This window comes from Pleuronectes platessa, unplaced genomic scaffold (assembly GCF_947347685.1).
Source record: "Pleuronectes platessa unplaced genomic scaffold, fPlePla1.1 scaffold_26, whole genome shotgun sequence".
NCBI classification, from domain to species: Eukaryota; Metazoa; Chordata; class Actinopteri; order Pleuronectiformes; family Pleuronectidae; genus Pleuronectes; species Pleuronectes platessa.
In genome coordinates, this window is record NW_026519116.1 from 450,437 (window position 1) to 470,204 (window position 19,768).

The following is a 19,768-nucleotide window of genomic DNA, read 5'->3' on the forward strand; positions in this document are numbered from 1 at the left end:
ATGTGCAAGCACAGTTTTTTTATTAATTTGATTTAAAAAATTTTTTTTGTAAAAATGTTTTAATATTATTTTGATTTATGTGCGCAGCAGGATGTGCGCCGCAGGATGTGCGCCCCACAGAATTTGCGCCCCACAGGATGTGCAAGGACAGTTTTTTTATTAATTTGATTTAAAAAAAAAAATTGTAATTTGTTTTTAATATTATTTTTATTTTTGTGCGCAGCAGGATGTGCGCCCCACAGAATTTGCGACCCACAGGATGTGCAAGCACAGTTTTTTTATTAATTTAATTTAAATATTTTTTTTGTAAAAATGTTTTAATATCATTTTCATTTATGTGCGCAGCAGGATGTGCGCTGCATGATGTGGGCCCCACATAATGTGCGCCCCACAGGATGTGCAAGGACAGTTTTTTTATTAATTTGATTTAAAAAAAAAATTGTAATTTGTTTTTAATATTATTTTTATTTATGTGCGCAGCAGGATGTGCGCCACAGGATGTGCGCCCCACAGAATTTGCGCCCCACAGGATGTGCAAGGACAGTTTTTTTATTAATTTGATTTAAAAAAAAAAATTGTAATTGTTTTTAATATTATTTTTATTTATGTGCGCAGCAGGATGTGCGCCACAGGATGTGCGCCCCACAGAATTTGCGCCCCACAGGATGTGCAAGCACAGTTTTTTTATTAATTTGATTTAAATATTTTTTTTTGTAAAAATGTTTTAATATTATTTTTATTTATGTGCGCAGCAGGATGTGCGCCGCAGGATGTGCGCCCCACAGAATTTGCGCCCCACAGGATGTGCAAGGACAGTTTTTTTATTAATTTGATTTAAAAAAAAAATTGTAATTTGTTTTTACTATTATTTTTATTCATGTGCGCAGCAGGATTTGCGCCGCAGGATGTGCGCCCCCAGAATTTGCGCCCCAAAGGATGTGCAAGGACAGTTTTTTTATTAATTTGATTTAAATATTTTTTTTGTAAAAATGTTTTAATATAATTTTTATTTATGTTTGCAGCAGGATGTGAGCCGCAGGATGTGCGCCCCACAGAATTTGCGCCCCACAGGATGTGCAAGCACATTTTTTTTATTAATTTGATTTAAAAAAAAAAAATTGTAAATTTTTTTTAATTACATTTTTATTCATGTGCGCAGCAGGATGTGCGCCGCAGGATGTGCGCCCCACAGAATTTGCGCCCCACAGGATGTGCAAGGACAGTTTTTTTATTAATTTGATTTAAAAAAAAAATTGTAATTTGTTTTTAATATTATTTTTATTCATGTGCGCAGCAGGATTTGCGCCGCAGGATGTGCGCCCCCAGAATTTGCGCCCCAAAGGATGTGCAAGGACAGTTTTTTTATTAATTTGATTTAAATATTTTTTTTGTAAAAATGTTTTAATATAATTTTTATTTATGTTTGCAGCAGGATGTGAGCCGCAGGATGTGCGCCCCACAGAATTTGCGCCCCACAGGATGTGCAAGGACAGTTTTTTTATTAATTTGATTTAAATATTTTTTTTGTAAAAATGTTTTAATATAATTTTTATTTATGTGCGCAGCAGGATGTGCGCCGCAGGATGTGCGCCCCACAGAATTTGCGCCCCACAGAATTTGCGCCCCACAGGATGTGCAAGCACAGTTTTTTTATTAATTTGATTTAAATATTTTTTTTGTAAAAATGTTTTAATATAATTTTTATTTATGTGCGCAGCAGGATGTGCGCCGCAGGATGTGCGCCGCAGGATGTGCGCCCCACATAATTTGCCCCCCACAGGATGTGCAAGCACATTTTTTTTATTAGTTATATTTAAATATTTTTTTTTGTAAAAATGTTTTAATATTATTTTTATTTATGTGCGCAGCAGGATGTGCGCCGCATGAAGTGCGCCCCACAGAATTTGCGCCCCACAGGATGTGCAAGCACATTTTTTTATTAATTTGATTTAAATATTTTTTTTGTAAAAATGTTTTAATATTGTTTTTTATTAATTTGCGCAGCTGGATGTGCGCCACACAGAATTGGCACCCCACAGGATGTGCAAGCACAGTTTTTTTATTAATTTGATTTAAAAAAAAATAATTGTAAATTGTTGTTAATATTATTTTTATTTATGTGCGCAGCAGGATGTGCGCTGCAGGATGTGCGCCCCGTAGAATTTGCGCCCCACAGGATGTGCAAGCACATTTTTTTATTAATTTGATTTAAATATTTTTTTTTTGTAAAAATGTTTTAATATTATTTTTATTCATGTGCGCAGCAGGATGTATACCGCAGGATGTGCGCCCTACAGAATTTGCGCCCCACAGGATGTGCAAGGACAGTTTTTTTATTAATTTGATTTAAATATTTTTTTTTGTAAAAATGTTTTAATATTATTTGTATTAATGTGCGCAGCTGGATGTGCGCAGCAGGATGTGCGCCCCACAGAATTTGCGCCCCACAGGATGTGCAAGCACAGTTTTTTTATTAATTTGATTTAAATATATTTTTTTGTAAAAATGTTTTAATATTATTTTTATTTATGTGCGCAGCAGGATGTGCGCCGCAGGATGTGCGCCGCAGGATGTGCGCCCCACAGAATTTGCGCCCCACAGGATGTGTAAGCACAGTTTTTTTATTAATTTGATTTAAATATTTTTTTTGGAAAATTGTTTTAATATTATTTTTATTTATGTGCGCAGCAGGATGTGCGCCGCAGGATGTGCGCCCCACAGAATTTGCGCCCCACAGGATGTGCAAGGACAGTTTTTTTATTAATTTGATTTAAAAAAAAAAATTGTAATTTGTTTTTAATATTATTTTTATTTATGTGCGCAGCAGGATGTGCGCCGCAGGATGTGCGCCCCACATAATTTGCGCCCCACAGGATGTGCAAGCACAGTTTTTTTATTAATTTGATTTAAATATTTTTTTTTTTTAAAATGTTTTAATATAATTTTTATTTATCTACGCAGCAGGATGTGCGCCGCAGGATGTGTGCCCCACATAATTTGCGCCCCACAGGATGTGCAAGCACAGGTTTTTTATTAATTTGATTTAAATATTTTTTTTGTAAAAATGTTTTAATATTATTTTTATTTATGTGCGCAGCAGGATGTGCGCCGCAGGATGTGCGCCCCATAGAATTTGCGCCCCACAAAATTTGCGCCCCACAGGATGTGCAAGCACAGCTTTTTTATTAATTTGATTTAAAAAAAAAAAATGTAAATTGTTTTTAATATTATTTTTATTTATTTATTTATGTGCGCAGCAGGATGTGTGCCGCAGGATGTGCGGCCCACAGAATTTGCGCCCCACAGGATGTGCAAGGACAGTTTTTTTATTAATTTGATTTAAATATTTTTTTTGTAAAAATGTTTTAATATTATTTTTATTCATGTGCGCAGCAGGATGTGCGCCGCAGGATGTGCGCCCCACAGAATTTGCGCCCCACAGGATGTGCAAGCACAGTTTTTTTATTAATTTGATTTAAATATTTTTTTTTGTAAAAATGTTTTAATATTATTTTTATTCATGTGCGCAGCAGGATTTGCGCCGCAGGATGTGCGCCCCACATAATTTGCGCCCCACAGGATGTGCAAGGACAGTTTTTTTATTAATTTGATTTAAAAAAAAAAAATGTTATTTGTTTTTAATATTATTTTTATTTATGTGCGCAGCAGGATGTGCGCCGCAGGATGTTCGCCCCACAGAATTTGCGCCCCACAGGATGTGCAAGCACAGTTTTTTTATTAATTTGATTTAAATATTTTTTTTTGTAAAAATGTTTTAATATTATTTTTATTTATGTGCGCAGCAGGATGTGTGCCGCAAGATGTGCGCCCCACAGAATTTGCGCCCCACAGGATGTGCAAGCACAGTTTTTTTATTAATTTGATTTAAAAAATAAAAAATTGTAATTTGTTTCAATATTATTTTTATTTATGTGCGCAGCAGGATGTGTGCCGCAGGATGTGCGCCCCACAGAATTTGCGCCCCACAGGATGTGCAAGCACAGTTTTTTTATTAATTTGATTTAAATATTTTTTTTGTAAAAATGTTTTAATATTATTTTTATTTATGTGCGCAGCAGGATGTGCGCTGCAGGATGTGCGCCCCACATAATTTGCGCCCCACAGGATGTGCAAGGACAGTTTTTTTATTAATTTGATTAAAAAAATGATTTTTGTAAAATTGTTTTAATATTATTTTTATTTATGTGCGCAGCAGGATGTGCGCTGCAGGATGTGCGCCCCACAGGATGTGCAAGCACATTTTTTTTTATATTTGATTTAAAACATTTTTTTTGTAAAAATGTTTTAATATTATTTTTATTTATGTGCGCAGCAGGATGTGCGCCGCAGGATGTGCGCCCCACAGAATTTGCGCCCCACAGGATGTGCAAAATCAGTTTTTTTATTAATTTGATTTAAATATTTTTTTTTGTAAAAATGTTTTAATATTATTTTTATTCATGTGCGCAGCAGGATTTGCGCCGCAGGATGTGCGCCCCACATAATTTGCGCCCCACAGGATGTGCAAGGACAGTTTTTTTATCAATTTGATTTAAAAAAAAAAATGTTTTATTTGTTTTTAATATTATTTTTATTTATGTGCGCAGCAGGATGTGCGCCGCAGGATGTGCGCCCCACATAATTTGCGCCCCACAGGATGTGCAAGGACAGTTTTTTTGTTAATTTGATTTAAATATTTTTTTTTGTAAAAATGTTTTAATATTATTTTTATCCATGTGCGCAGCAGGATTTGCGCCGCAGGATGTGCGCCCCACAGAATTTGCGCCCCACAGGATGTGCAAGGACAGTTTTTTTATTAATTTGATTTAAATATTTTTTTTGTAAAAATGTTTTAATATTATTTGTATTTATGTGCGCAGCAGGATGTGCGCCGCAGGATGTGCGCCCCACATAATTTGCGCCCCACAGGATGTGCAAGGACAGTTTTTTTATTAATTTGATTTAAAAAAAAAATTGTAATTTGTTTTTAATATTATTTTTATTTATGTGCGCAGCAGGATGTGCGCCGCAGGATGTGCGCCCCACAGAATTTGCGCCCCACAGGATGTGCAAGCACAGTTTTTTTATTAATTTGATTTAAATATATTTTTTTGTAAAAATGTTTTAATATTATTTTTATTTATGTGCGCAGCAGGATGTGCGCTGCAGGATGTGCGCCCCACATAATTTGCGCCCCACAGGATGTGCAAGGACAGTTTTTTTATTAATTTGATTAAAAAAATGATTTTTGTAAAATTGTTTTAATATTATTTTTATTTATGTGCGCAGCAGGATGTGCGCTGCAGGATGTGCGCCCCACAGGATGTGCAAGCACATTTTTTTTTATATTTGATTTAAAACATTTTTTTTGTAAAAATGTTTTAATATTATTTTTATTTATGTGCGCAGCAGGATGTGCGCCGCAGGATGTGCGCCCCACAGAATTTGCGCCCCACAGGATGTGCAAAATCAGTTTTTTTATTAATTTGATTTAAATATTTTTTTTTGTAAAAATGTTTTAATATTATTTTTATTCATGTGCGCAGCAGGATTTGCGCCGCAGGATGTGCGCCCCACATAATTTGCGCCCCACAGGATGTGCAAGGACAGTTTTTTTATCAATTTGATTTAAAAAAAAAAATGTTTTATTTGTTTTTAATATTATTTTTATTTATGTGCGCAGCAGGATGTGCGCCGCAGGATGTGCGCCCCACATAATTTGCGCCCCACAGGATGTGCAAGGACAGTTTTTTTGTTAATTTGATTTAAATATTTTTTTTTGTAAAAATGTTTTAATATTATTTTTATCCATGTGCGCAGCAGGATTTGCGCCGCAGGATGTGCGCCCCACAGAATTTGCGCCCCACAGGATGTGCAAGGACAGTTTTTTTATTAATTTGATTTAAATATTTTTTTTGTAAAAATGTTTTAATATTATTTGTATTTATGTGCGCAGCAGGATGTGCGCCGCAGGATGTGCGCCCCACATAATTTGCGCCCCACAGGATGTGCAAGGACAGTTTTTTTATTAATTTGATTTAAAAAAAAAATTGTAATTTGTTTTTAATATTATTTTTATTTATGTGCGCAGCAGGATGTGCGCCGCAGGATGTGCGCCCCACAGAATTTGCGCCCCACAGGATGTGCAAGCACAGTTTTTTTATTAATTTGATTTAAATATATTTTTTTGTAAAAATGTTTTAATATTATTTTTATTTATGTGCACAGCAGGATGTGCGCCGCAGGATGTGCGCCCCACATAATTTGCGCCCCACAGGATGTGCAAGCACATTTTTTTTATTAATTTGATTTAAAAAAAAAAAATTGTAATTTTTTTTATAATATTATTTTTATTAATGTGCGCAGCTGGATGTGTGCCGCAGGATGTGCGCCCCACATAATTTGCGCCCCACAGGATGTGCAAGCACAGTTTTTTTATTAATTTGATTTAAAAAATAAAAAATTGTAATTTGTTTCAATATTATTTTTATTTATGTGCGCAGCAGGATGTGTGCCGCAGGATGTGCGCCCCACAGAATTTGCGCCCCACAGGATGTGCAAGCACAGTTTTTTTATTAATTTGATTTAAATATTTTTTTTGTAAAAATGTTTTAATATTATTTTTATTTATGTGCGCAGCAGGATGTGCGCTGCAGGATGTGCGCCCCACATAATTTGCGCCCCACAGGATGTGCAAGGACAGTTTTTTTATTAATTTGATTAAAAAAATGATTTTTGTAAAATTGTTTTAATATTATTTTTATTTATGTGCGCAGCAGGATGTGCGCTGCAGGATGTGCGCCCCACAGGATGTGCAAGCACATTTTTTTTTATATTTGATTTAAAACATTTTTTTTGTAAAAATGTTTTAATATTATTTTTATTTATGTGCACAGCAGGATGTGCGCCGCAGGATGTGCGCCCCACATAATTTGCGCCCCACAGGATGTGCAAGCACATTTTTTTTATTAATTTGATTTAAAAAAAAAAAATTGTAATTTTTTTTATAATATTATTTTTATTAATTTGCGCAGCTGGATGTGCGCCGCAGGATGTGCGCCCCACATAATTTGCGCCCCACAGGATGTGCAAGGACAGTTTTTTTGTTAATTTGATTTAAATATTTTTTTTTGTAAAAATGTTTTAATATTATTTTTATCCATGTGCGCAGCAGGATTTGCGCAGCAGGATGTGCGCCCCACAGAATTTGCGCCCCACAGGATGTGCAAGGACAGTTTTTTTATTAATTTGATTTTTTTTAAAAAATTGTAATTTGTTTTTAATATTGTTTTCATTTATGTGCGCAGAAGGATGTGCGCCACAGGATGTGCGCCCCACAGAATTTGCGCCCCACAGGATGTGCAAGCACAGTTTTTTTATTAATTTGATTTAAAATAAAAAAATTGTAAATTTTTTTTAATATTATTTTCATTTATGTGCGCAGCAGGATGTGCGCCGCAGGATGTGCGCCCCACAGAATTTGCGCCCCACAGGATGTGCAAGCACTGTTTTTTTATTAATTTGATTTAAATATGTTTTTTGTAAAAATGTTTTAATATTATTTTTATTTATGTGCGCAGCAGGATGTGCGCCGCAGGATGTGCGCCCCACAGAATTTGCGCCCCACAGGATATTCAAGCACAGTTTTTTTATTAATTTGATTTAAATATTTTTTTTTGTAAAAATGTTTTAATATTATTTTCATTTATGTGCGCAGCAGGATGTGCGCCGCAGGATGTGCGCCCCACAGAATTTGCGCCCCACAGGATGTGCAAGCAAAGTTTTTTTATTAATTTGATTTAAATATATTTTTTTGTAAAAATGTTTTAATATTATTTTTATTTATGTGCGCAGCAGGATGTGCGCCGCAGGATGTGCGCCCCACAGAATTTGCGCCCCACAGGATGTGCAAGGACAGTTTTTTTATTAATTCAATTTTAAAAAAAAAATTGTAATTTGTTTTTAATATTATTTTTATTTATGTGCGCAGCAGGATGTGCGCCGCAGGATGTGCGCCCCACAGGATGTGCAAGGACAGTTTTTTTATTAATTTGATTTAAATATATTTTTTTGTAAAAATGTTTTAATATTATTTTTATTTATGTGCGCAGCAGGATGTGCGCCGCAGGATGTGCGCCCCACAGAATTTGCGCCCCACAGGATATGCAAGCACAGTTTTTTTATTAATTTGATTTAAATATTTTTTTTTGTAAAAATGTTTTAATATTATTTTCATTTATGTGCGCAGCAGGATGTGCGCCGCAGGATGTGCGCCCCACAGAATTTGCGCCCCACAGGATGTGCAAGCAAAGTTTTTTTATTAATTTGATTTAAATATATTTTTTTGTAAAAATGTTTTAATATTATTTTTATTTATGTGCGCAGCAGGATGTGCGCCGCAGGATGTGCGCCCCACAGAATTTGCGCCCCACAGGATGTGCAAGGACAGTTTTTTTATTAATTCAATTTAAAAAAAAAAATTGTAATTTGTTTTTAATATTATTTTTATTTATGTGCGCAGCAGGATGTGCGCCGCAGGATGTGCGCCCCACAGGATGTGCAAGGACAGTTTTTTTATTAATTTGATTTAAATATATTTTTTTGTAAAAATGTTTTAATATTATTTTTATTCATGTGCGCAGCAGGATGTGCGCCGCAGGATGTGCGCCGCAGGATGTGCGCCCCACAGAATTTGCGCCCCACAGGATGTGCAAGCACAGTTTTTTTATTAATTTGATTTAAATATGTTTTTTTTGTAAAAATGTTTTAATATTATTTTTAGTCATGTGCGCAGCAGGATTTGCGCCGCAGGATGTGCGCCCCACAGAATTTGCGCCCCACAGGATGTGCAAGGACAGTTTTTTTATTAATTTGATTTAAAAAAAAAAATTGTAATTTGTTTTTAATATTATTTTTATTTATGTGCGCAGCAGGATGTGCGCCGCAGGATTTGCGGCCCACAGAATTTGCGCCCCACAGGATGTGCAAGCACAGTTTTTTTATTAATTTGATTTTAAAAAAAAATTGTAATTTGTTTTTAATATTATTTTTATTTATGTGCGCAGCAGGATGTGCCTCGCAGGATGTGCGCCCCACATAATTTGCGCCCCACAGGATGTGCAAGCACAGTTTTTTTATTAATTTGATTTAAATATTTTTTTTTGTAAAAATGTTTTAATATTATTATTATTAATGTGCGCAGCTGGATGTGCGCCGCATGATGTGTGCCCCACATAATTTGTGCCCCACAGAATTTGCGCCCCACAGGATTTGCAACCACAGTTTTTTATTAATTTGATTTAAATATTTTTTTCTGTAAAAATGTTTTAATATTATTTTTATTTATGTGCGCAGCAGGATGTGCGCCGCAGGATGTGCGCCCCACAGAATTTGCGCCCCACAGAATTTGCGCCCCACAGGATGTGCAAGGACAGTTTTTTTATTAATTTGATTTAAAAAAAAAAAATTGTAATTTGTTTTTAATATTATTTTTATTTATGTGCGCAGCAGGATGTGCGCCGCAGGATTTGCGGCCCACATAATTTGCACCCCACAGGATGTGCAAGCACAGTTTTTTTATTAATTTGATTTAAAAAAAAAATTGTAATTTGTTTTTAATATTATTTTTATTTATGTGCGCAGCAGGATGTGCGCCGCAGGATGTGCGCCCCACATAATTTGCGCCCCACAGAATTTGCGCCCCACAGGATGTGCAAGCACAGTTTTTTTATTAATTTGATTTAAATATTTTTTTTGTAAAAATGTTTTAATATTATTTCTATTCATGTGCGCAGCAGGATGTGCGCCGCAGGATGTGCGCCCCACAGAATTTGCGCCCCACAGAATTTGCGCCCCACAGGATGTGCAAGCACAGCTTTATTATTAATTTGATTTAAATATTTTTTTTTGTAAAAATGTTTTAACATTATTTTTATTTATGTGCGCAGCAGGATGTGCGCCGCAGGATGTGCGCCCCACAGGATGTGCAAGGACAGTTTTTTTATTAATTTGATTTAAAAAAAAAAATTGTAAATTGTTTTTAATATTATTTTTATTTATGTGCGCCGCAGGATGTGCGCCCCCAGAATTTGCGCCCCAAAGGATGTGCAAGGACAGTTTTTTTATTAATTTGATTTAAATATTTTTTTTGTAAAAATGTTTTAATATAATTTTTATTTATGTTTGCAGCAGGATGTGAGCCGCAGGATGTGCGCCCCACAGAATTTGCGCCCCACAGGATGTTAAAGCACATTTTTTTTATTAATTTGATTTAAAAAAAAAAAATTGTAAATTTTTTTTAATTACATTTTTATTCATGTGCGCAGCAGGATGTGCGCCGCAGGATGTGCGCCCCACAGAATTTGCGCCCCACAGGATGTGCAAGGACAGTTTTTTTATTAATTTGATTTAAAAAAAAAATTGTAATTTGTTTTTAATATTATTTTTATTCATGTGCGCAGCAGGATTTGCGCCGCAGGATGTGCGCCCCCAGAATTTGCGCCCCACAGGATGTGCAAGGACAGTTTTTTTATTAATTTGATTTAAATATTTTTTTTGTAAAAATGTTTTAATATTATTTTTATTTATGTGCGCAGCAGGATGTGCGCCGCAGGATTTGCGGCCCACAGAATTTGCGCCCCACAGAATGTTCAAGCACAGTTTTTTTATTAATTTGATTTAAATATTTTTTTTGTAAAAATGTTTTAATATTATTTTTATTTATGTGCGCAGCAGGATGTGCGCCGCAGGATGTGCGCCCCACAGAATTTGCGCCCCACAGGATGTGCAAGCACAGTTTTTTTATTAATTTGATTTAAATATTTTTTTTTTTAAAAATGTTTTAATATTATTTTTATTTATGTGCGCAGCAGGATGTGCGCCGCAGGATGTGCGCCCCATAGAATTTGCGCCCCACAAAATTTGCACCCCACAGGATGTGCAAGCACAGCTTTTTTATTAATTTGATTTAAAAAAAAAAAATGTAAATTGTTTTTAATATTATTTTTATTCATGTGCGCAGCAGGATTTGCGCCGCAGGATGTGCGCCCCACATAATTTGCGCCCCACAGGATGTGCAAGCACAGTTTTTTTATTAATTTGATTTAAAAAATAAAAAATTGTAATTTGTTTCAATATTATTTTTATTTATGTGCGCAGCAGGATGTGTGCCGCAGGATGTGCGCCCCACAGAATTTGCGCCCCACAGGATGTGCAAGCACAGTTTTTTTATTAATTTGATTTAAATATTTTTTTTGTAAAAATGTTTTAATATTATTTTTATTTATGTGCGCAGCAGGATGTGCGCTGCAGGATGTGCGCCCCACAGGATGTGCAAGCACATTTTTTTTTATATTTGATTTAAAACATTTTTTTTGTAAAAATGTTTTAATATTATTTTTATTTATGTGCGCAGCAGGATGTGCGCCGCAGGATGTGCGCCCCACAGAATTTGCGCCCCACAGGATGTGCAAGCACAGTTTTTTTATTAATTTGATTTAAATATTTTTTTTTGTAAAAATGTTTTAATATTATTTTTATTCATGTGCGCAGCAGGATTTGCGCCGCAGGATGTGCGCCCCACATAATTTGCGCCCCACAGGATGTGCAAGGACAGTTTTTTTATCAATTTGATTTAAAAAAAAAAATGTTTTATTTGTTTTTAATATTATTTTTATTTATGTGCGCAGCAGGATGTGCGCCGCAGGATGTGCGCCCCACATAATTTGCGCCCCACAGGATGTGCAAGGACAGTTTTTTTGTTAATTTGATTTAAATATTTTTTTTTGTAAAAATGTTTTAATATTATTTTTATCCATGTGCGCAGCAGGATTTGCGCCGCAGGATGTGCGCCCCACAGAATTTGCGCCCCACAGGATGTGCAAGGACAGTTTTTTTATTAATTTGATTTAAATATTTTTTTTGTAAAAATGTTTTAATATTATTTGTATTTATGTGCGCAGCAGGATGTGCGCCGCAGGATGTGCGCCCCACATAATTTGCGCCCCACAGGATGTGCAAGGACAGTTTTTTTATTAATTTGATTTAAAAAAAAAATTGTAATTTGTTTTTAATATTATTTTTATTTATGTGCGCAGCAGGATGTGCGCCGCAGGATGTGCGCCCCACAGAATTTGCGCCCCACAGGATGTGCAAGCACAGTTTTTTTATTAATTTGATTTAAATATATTTTTTTGTAAAAATGTTTTAATATTATTTTTATTTATGTGCACAGCAGGATGTGCGCCGCAGGATGTGCGCCCCACATAATTTGCGCCCCACAGGATGTGCAAGCACATTTTTTTTATTAATTTGATTTAAAAAAAAAAAATTGTAATTTTTTTTATAATATTATTTTTATTAATGTGCGCAGCTGGATGTGCGCCGCAGGATGTGCGCCCCACATAATTTGCGCCCCACAGGATGTGCAAGGACAGTTTTTTTTATTAATTTGATTTAAAAAAAAAAATGTTTTATTTGTTTTTAATATTATTTTTATTTATGTGCGCAGCAGGATGTGCGCCGCAGGATGTGCGCCCCACATAATTTGCGCCCCACAGGATGTGCAAGGACAGTTTTTTTGTTAATTTGATTTAAATATTTTTTTTTGTAAAAATGTTTTAATATTATTTTTATCCATGTGCGCAGCAGGATTTGCGCCGCAGGATGTGCGCCCCACAGAATTTGCGCCCCACAGGATGTGCAAGGACAGTTTTTTTATTAATTTGATTTTTTTTAAAAAATTGTAATTTGTTTTTAATATTGTTTTCATTTATGTGCGCAGCAGGATGTGCGCCGCAGGATGTGCGCCCCACAGAATTTGCGCCCCACAGGATGTGCAAGCACTGTTTTTTTATTAATTTGATTTAAATATGTTTTTTTGTAAAAATGTTTTAATATTATTTTTATTTATGTGCGCAGCAGGATGTGCGCCGCAGGATGTGCGCCCCACAGAATTTGCGCCCCACAGGATATGCAAGCACAGTTTTTTTATTAATTTGATTTAAATATTTTTTTTTGTAAAAATGTTTTAATATTATTTTCATTTATGTGCGCAGCAGGATGTGCGCCGCAGGATGTGCGCCCCACAGAATTTGCGCCCCACAGGATGTGCAAGCAAAGTTTTTTTATTAATTTGATTTAAATATATTTTTTTGTAAAAATGTTTTAATATTATTTTTATTTATGTGCGCAGCAGGATGTGCGCCGCAGGATGTGCGCCCCACAGAATTTGCGCCCCACAGGATGTGCAAGGACAGTTTTTTTATTAATTCAATTTTAAAAAAAAAATTGTAATTTGTTTTTAATATTATTTTTATTTATGTGCGCAGCAGGATGTGCGCCGCAGGATGTGCGCCCCACAGGATGTCTAAGGACAGTTTTTTTATTAATTTGATTTAAATATATTTTTTTGTAAAAATGTTTTAATATTATTTTTATTCATGTGCGCAGCAGGATGTGCGCCGCAGGATGTGCGCCGCAGGATGTGCGCCCCACAGAATTTGCGCCCCACAGGATGTGCAAGCACAGTTTTTTTATTAATTTGATTTAAATATGTTTTTTTTGTAAAAATGTTTTAATATTATTTTTAGTCATGTGCGCAGCAGGATTTGCGCCGCAGGATGTGCGCCCCACAGAATTTGCGCCCCACAGGATGTGCAAGGACAGTTTTTTTATTAATTTGATTTAAAAAAAAAAATTGTAATTTGTTTTTAATATTATTTTTATTTATGTGCGCAGCAGGATGTGCGCCGCAGGATTTGCGGCCCACAGAATTTGCGCCCCACAGGATGTGCAAGCACAGTTTTTTTATTAATTTGATTTAAAAAAAAAATTGTAATTTGTTTTTAATATTATTTTTATTTATGTGCGCAGCAGGATGTGCCTCGCAGGATGTGCGCCCTCGAGAATTTGCGCCCCACAGGATGTGCAAGCACAGTTTTTTTATTAATTTGATTTAAATTTTTTTTTTTGTAAAAATGTTTTAATATTATTTTTATTTATGTGCGCAGCAGGATGTGCGCCGCAGGATGTGCGCCCCACAGAATTTGCGCCCCACAGAATTTGCACCCCACAGGATGTGCAAGCACAGTTTTTTTATTAATTTGATTTAAAAAAAAATAATTGTAAATTGTTTTTAATATTATTTTTATTTATTTGCGCAGCAGGATGTGCGCTGCAGGATGTGTGCCCCACATAATTTGCGCCCCACAGGATGTGCAAGCACAGTTTTTTTATTAATTTGATTTAAATATTTTTTTTTGTAAAAATGTTTTAATATTATTTTCATTTATGTGCGCAGCAGGATGTGCGCCGCAGGATGTGCGCCCCACAGAATTTGCGCCCCACAGGATGTGCAAGCACAGTTTTTTTATTAATTTGATTTAAATATTTTTTTTTGTAAAAATGTTTTAATATTATTTTCATTTATGTGCGCAGCAGGATGTGCGCCGCAGGATGTGCGCCCCACAGAATTTGCGCCCCACAGGATGTGCAAGGACAGTTTTTTTATTAATTCAATTTAAAAAAAAAAATTGTAATTTGTTTTTAATATTATTTTTATTTATGTGCGCAGCAGGATGTGCGCCCCACAGGATGTGCAAGGACAGTTTTTTTATTAATTTGATTTAAATATATTTTTTTGTAAAAATGTTTTAATATTATTTTTATTCATGTGCGCAGCAGGATGTGCGCCGCAGGATGTGCGCCGCAGGATGTGCGCCCCACAGAATTTGCGCCCCACAGGATGTGCAACCACAGTTTTTTATTAATTTGATTTAAATATTTTTTTCTGTAAAAATGTTTTAATATTATTTTTATTTATGTGCGCAGCAGGATGTGCGCCGCAGGATGTGCGCCCCACAGAATTTGCGCCCCACAGGATGTGCAACCACAGTTTTTTATTAATTTGATTTAAATATTTTTTTTGTAAAAATGTTTTAATATTATTTTTATTTATGTGCGCAGCAGGATGTGCGCCGCAGGATGTGCGCCCCACAGAATTTGCGCCACACAGGATGTGCAAGGACAGTTTTTTTATTAATTTGATTTTTTTTAAAAAATTGTAATTTGTTTTTAATATTGTTTTCATTTATGTGCGCAGAAGGATGTGCGCCACAGGATGTGCGCCCCACAGAATTTGCGCCCCACAGGATGTGCAAGGACAGTTTTTTTATTAATTTGATTTTTTTTAAAAAATTGTAATTTGTTTTTAATATTATTTTTATTTATGTGCGCAGCAGGATGTGCCTCGCAGGATGTGCGCCCCACAGGATGTGCAATCACAGTTTTTTTATTAATTTGATTTAAAAAAAAAATTGTAATTTGTTTTTAATATTATTTTTATTTATGTGCGCAGCAGGATGTGCGCCGCAGGATGTGCGCCCCACAGAATTTGCGCCCCACAGGATGTGCAAGGACAGTTTTTTTATTAATTTGATTTAAAAAAAAAAAATTGTAATTTGTTTTTAATATTATTTTTATTCATGTGCGCAGCAGGATGTGCGCCGCAGGATGTGCGCCCCACAGAATTTGCGCCCCACAGGATTTGCAACCACAGTTTTTTATTAATTTGATTTAAATATTTTTTTCTGTAAAAATGTTTTAATATTATTTTTATTTATGTGTGCAGCAGGATGTGCGCCGCAGGATGTGCGCCCCACAGAATTTGCGCCCCACAGGATGTGCAACCACAGTTTTTTATTAATTTGATTTAAATATTTTTTTCTGTAAAAATGTTTTAATATTATTTTTATTTATGTGCGCAGCAGGATGTGCTCCGCAGGATGTGCGCCCCACAGAATTTGCGCCCCACAGAATTTGCGCCCCACAGAATTTGCGCCTCACAGGATGTGCAAGGACAGTTTTTTTATTAATTTGACTTAAAAAAAAAAAATTGTAATTTGTTTTTAATATTATTTTTTTTATGTGCGCAGCATGATGTGCGCCCCACATAATTTGCGCCCCACAGGATGTGCAAGCACATTTTTTTTATTAATTTGATTTTTATTTATTTGCGCAGCAGGATGTGCGCCGCAGGGTGTGTGCCCCACAGAATTTGCGCCCCACAGGATGTGCAAGCACAGTTTTTTTATTAATTTGATTTAAATATTTTTTTTGTAAAAATGTTTTAATATTATTTTTATTTATGTGCGCAGCAGGATGTGCTCCGCAGGATGTGCGCCCCACAGAATTTGCGCCCCACAGGATGTGCAAGCACAGTTTTTTTATTAATTTGATTTAAATATTTTTTTTGTAAAAATGTTTTAATATTATTTTTATTTATGTGCGCAGCAGGATGTGCTCCGCAGGATGTGCGCCCCACAGAATTTGCGCCCCACAGAATTTGCGCCTCACAGGATGTGCAAGGACAGTTTTTTTATTAATTTGACTTAAAAAAAAAAAATTGTAATTTGTTTTTAATATTATTTTTTTTATGTGCGCAGCAGGATGTGCGCCCCACAGAATTTGCGCCCCACAGGAGGTTCAAGCACAGTTTTTTTAATAATTTGATTTAAATATTTTTTTTTGTAAAAATGTTTTAATATTATTTTTATTTATGTGCGCAGCAGGTTGTGCGCCGCAGGATGTGCGCAGAATTTGCGCCCCACAGAATGTGCAAGCACAGTTTTTTTATTAATTTGATTTAAATATTTTTTTTTGTAAAAATGTTTTAATATTATTTTTATTTATGTGCGCAGCAGGATGTGCGCCGCAGGATGTGCACCCCACATAATTTGCGCCCCACAGGATGTGCAAGGACAGTTTTTTTATTAATTTGATTTAAAAAAAAAAAATGTTATTTGTTTTTAATAATATTTTTATTTATGTGCGCAGCAGGATGTGCGCAGCAGGATGTGCGCCCCACAGAATTTGCGCCCCACAGGATGTGCAAGCACAGTTTTTTTATTAATTTGATTTAAATATTTTTTTTTGTAAAAATGTTTTAATATTATTTTTATTCATGTGCGCAGCAGGATTTGCGCCACAGGATGTGCGCCCCACAGAATTTGGGCCCCACAGGATGTGCAAGGACAGTTTTTTTATTAATTTGATTTAAAAAAAAAAATTGTAATTTGTTTTTAATATTATTTTTATTTATGTGCGCAGCAGGATGTGCGCCACAGGATGTGCGCCCCACAGAATTTGCGCCCCACAGGATGTGCAAGGACAGTTTTTTTATTAATTTGATTTAAATATTTTTTTTTGTAAAAATGTTTTAACATTATTTTTATTTATATGCGCAGCAGGATGTGCGCCGCAGGATTCGCGGCCCACAGAATTTGCGCCCCACAGAATGTGCAAGCACAGTTTTTTTATCAATTTGATTTAAAAAAAAATAATTGTAAATTGTTTTTAATATTATTTTTATTTATGTGCGCAGCAGGATGTGCGCCGCAGGATGTGCGCCCCACAGAATTTGCGCCCCACAGGATGTGCATGGACAGTTTTTTTATTAATTTGATTTAAAAAAAAAAAATTGTAATTTGTTTTTAATATTATTTTTATTTATGTGCGCAGCAGGATGTGTGCTGCAGGATGTGCGCCCCACAGAATTTGCGCCCCACAGGATGTGCAAGGACAGTTTTTTTATTAATTTGATTTAAATATTATTTTTTGTAAAAATGTTTTAATATTATTTTTATTCATGTGCGCAGCAGGATTTGCGCCGCAGGATGTGCGCCCCACAGAATTTGCGCCCCACAGGATGTGCAAGCACAGTTTTTTTATTAATTTGATTTAAATATTTTTTTTTGTAAAAATGTTTTAATATTATTTTTATTTATGTGCGCAGCAGGATGTGCACCGCAGGATTTGCGCCCCACAGAATTTGCGCCCCACAGGATGTGCAAGGACAGTTTTTTTTTAATTTGATTTAAAAAAAAAAATTGTAATTTGTTTTTAATATTATTTTTATTTATGTGCGCAGTAGGATGTGCGCCCCACAGAATTTGCGCCCCACAGGATGTGCAAGCACAGTTTTTTTATTAATTTGATTTAAAAAAAAAAAATTGTAATTTGTTTTCAATATTATTTTTATTTATGTGCGCAGCAGGATGTGTGCTGCAGGATGTGCGCCCCACAGAATTTGCGCCCCACAGAATGTGCAAGGACAGTTTTTTTATTAATTTGAATTAAATATTTTTTTTGTAAAAATGTTTTAATGTTATTTTTATTTATGTGCGCAGCAGGATGTGTGCCGCAGGATGTGCGCCCCACAGAATTTGCGCCCCACAGGATGTGCAAGCACAGTTTTTTTATTAATTTGATTTAAATATTTTTTTTTATAAAAATGTTTTAATATTATTTTTATTTATGTGCGCAACAGGATGTGCGCCGCAGGATGTGCGCCCCACAGAATTTGCGCCCCACAGGATGTGCAAGCACAGTTTTTTTATTAATTTGATTTAAATATTTTTTTTTGTAAAAATGTTTTAATATTATTTTTATTTATGTGCGCAGCAGGATGTGTGCCGGAGGATGTGCACCCCACAGAATTTGCGCCCCACAGGATGTGCAAGGACAGTTTTTTTATTAATTTGATTTTAATATATTTTTTTGTAAAAATGTTTTAATATTATTTTTATTTATGTGCGCAGCAGGATGTGCGCCCCACAGAATTTGCGCCCCACAGGATGTGCAAGCACAGTTTTTTTATTAATTTGATTTAAAAAAAAAAAATTGTTTTTAATATTATTTTTATTTATGTGCGCAGCAGGATGTAAGCCGCAGGATGTGCGCCCCACAGGATGTGCATGGACAGTTTTTTTATTAATTTGATTTAAAAAAAAAAATTGTAATTTGTTTTTAATATTATTTTTTATTTATGTGCGCAGCAGGATGTGCGCCGCAGGATGTGCGCCCCACATAATTTGCGCCCCACAGGATGTGCAAGCACATTTTTTTTATTAATTTGATTTAAAAAAAAAAATTGTAAATTTGTTTCAATATTATCTTTATTTATGTGCGCAGCAGGATGTGTGCCGCAGGATGTGCGCCCCACAGAATTTGCGCCCCACAGTATGTGCAAGCACAGTTTTTTTATTAATTTGATTTAAAAAAAAAATTGTAATTTGTTTTTAATATTATTTTTAATTATGTGCGCAGCAGGATGTGCGCCGCAGGATGTGCGCCCCACACAATTTGCGCCCCACATCATGTGCAAGCACAGTTATTTTATTAATTTGATTTAAATATTATTTTTTGTAAAAATGTTTTAATATTATTTTTATTCATGTGCGCAGCAGGATTTGCGCCGCAGGATGTGCGCCCCACAGAATTTGCGCCCCACAGGATGTGCAAGCACAGTTTTTTTATTAATTTGATTTAAATATTTTTTTTTGTAAAAATGTTTTAATATTATTTTTATTTATGTGCGCAGCAGGATGTGCACCGCAGGATGTGCGCCCCACAGAATTTGCGCCCCACAGGATGTGCAAGGACAGTTTTTTTTTAATTTGATTTAAAAAAAAAAATTGTAATTTGTTTTTAATATTATTTTTATTTATGTGCGCAGCAGGATGTGCGCCGCAGGATGTGCGCCCCACAAAATTTGCGCCCCACAGAATTTGCGCCCCACAGGATGTGCAAGCACAGTTTTTTTATTAATTTGATTTAAAAAAAAAAAATTGTTTTTAATATTATTTTTATTTATGTGCGCCGCAGGATGTGCGCCGCAGGATGTGCGCCCCACAGGATGTGCAAGCACAGTTTTTTTATTAATTTGATTTAAATATATTTTTTTGTAAAAATGTTTTAATATTATTTTTAT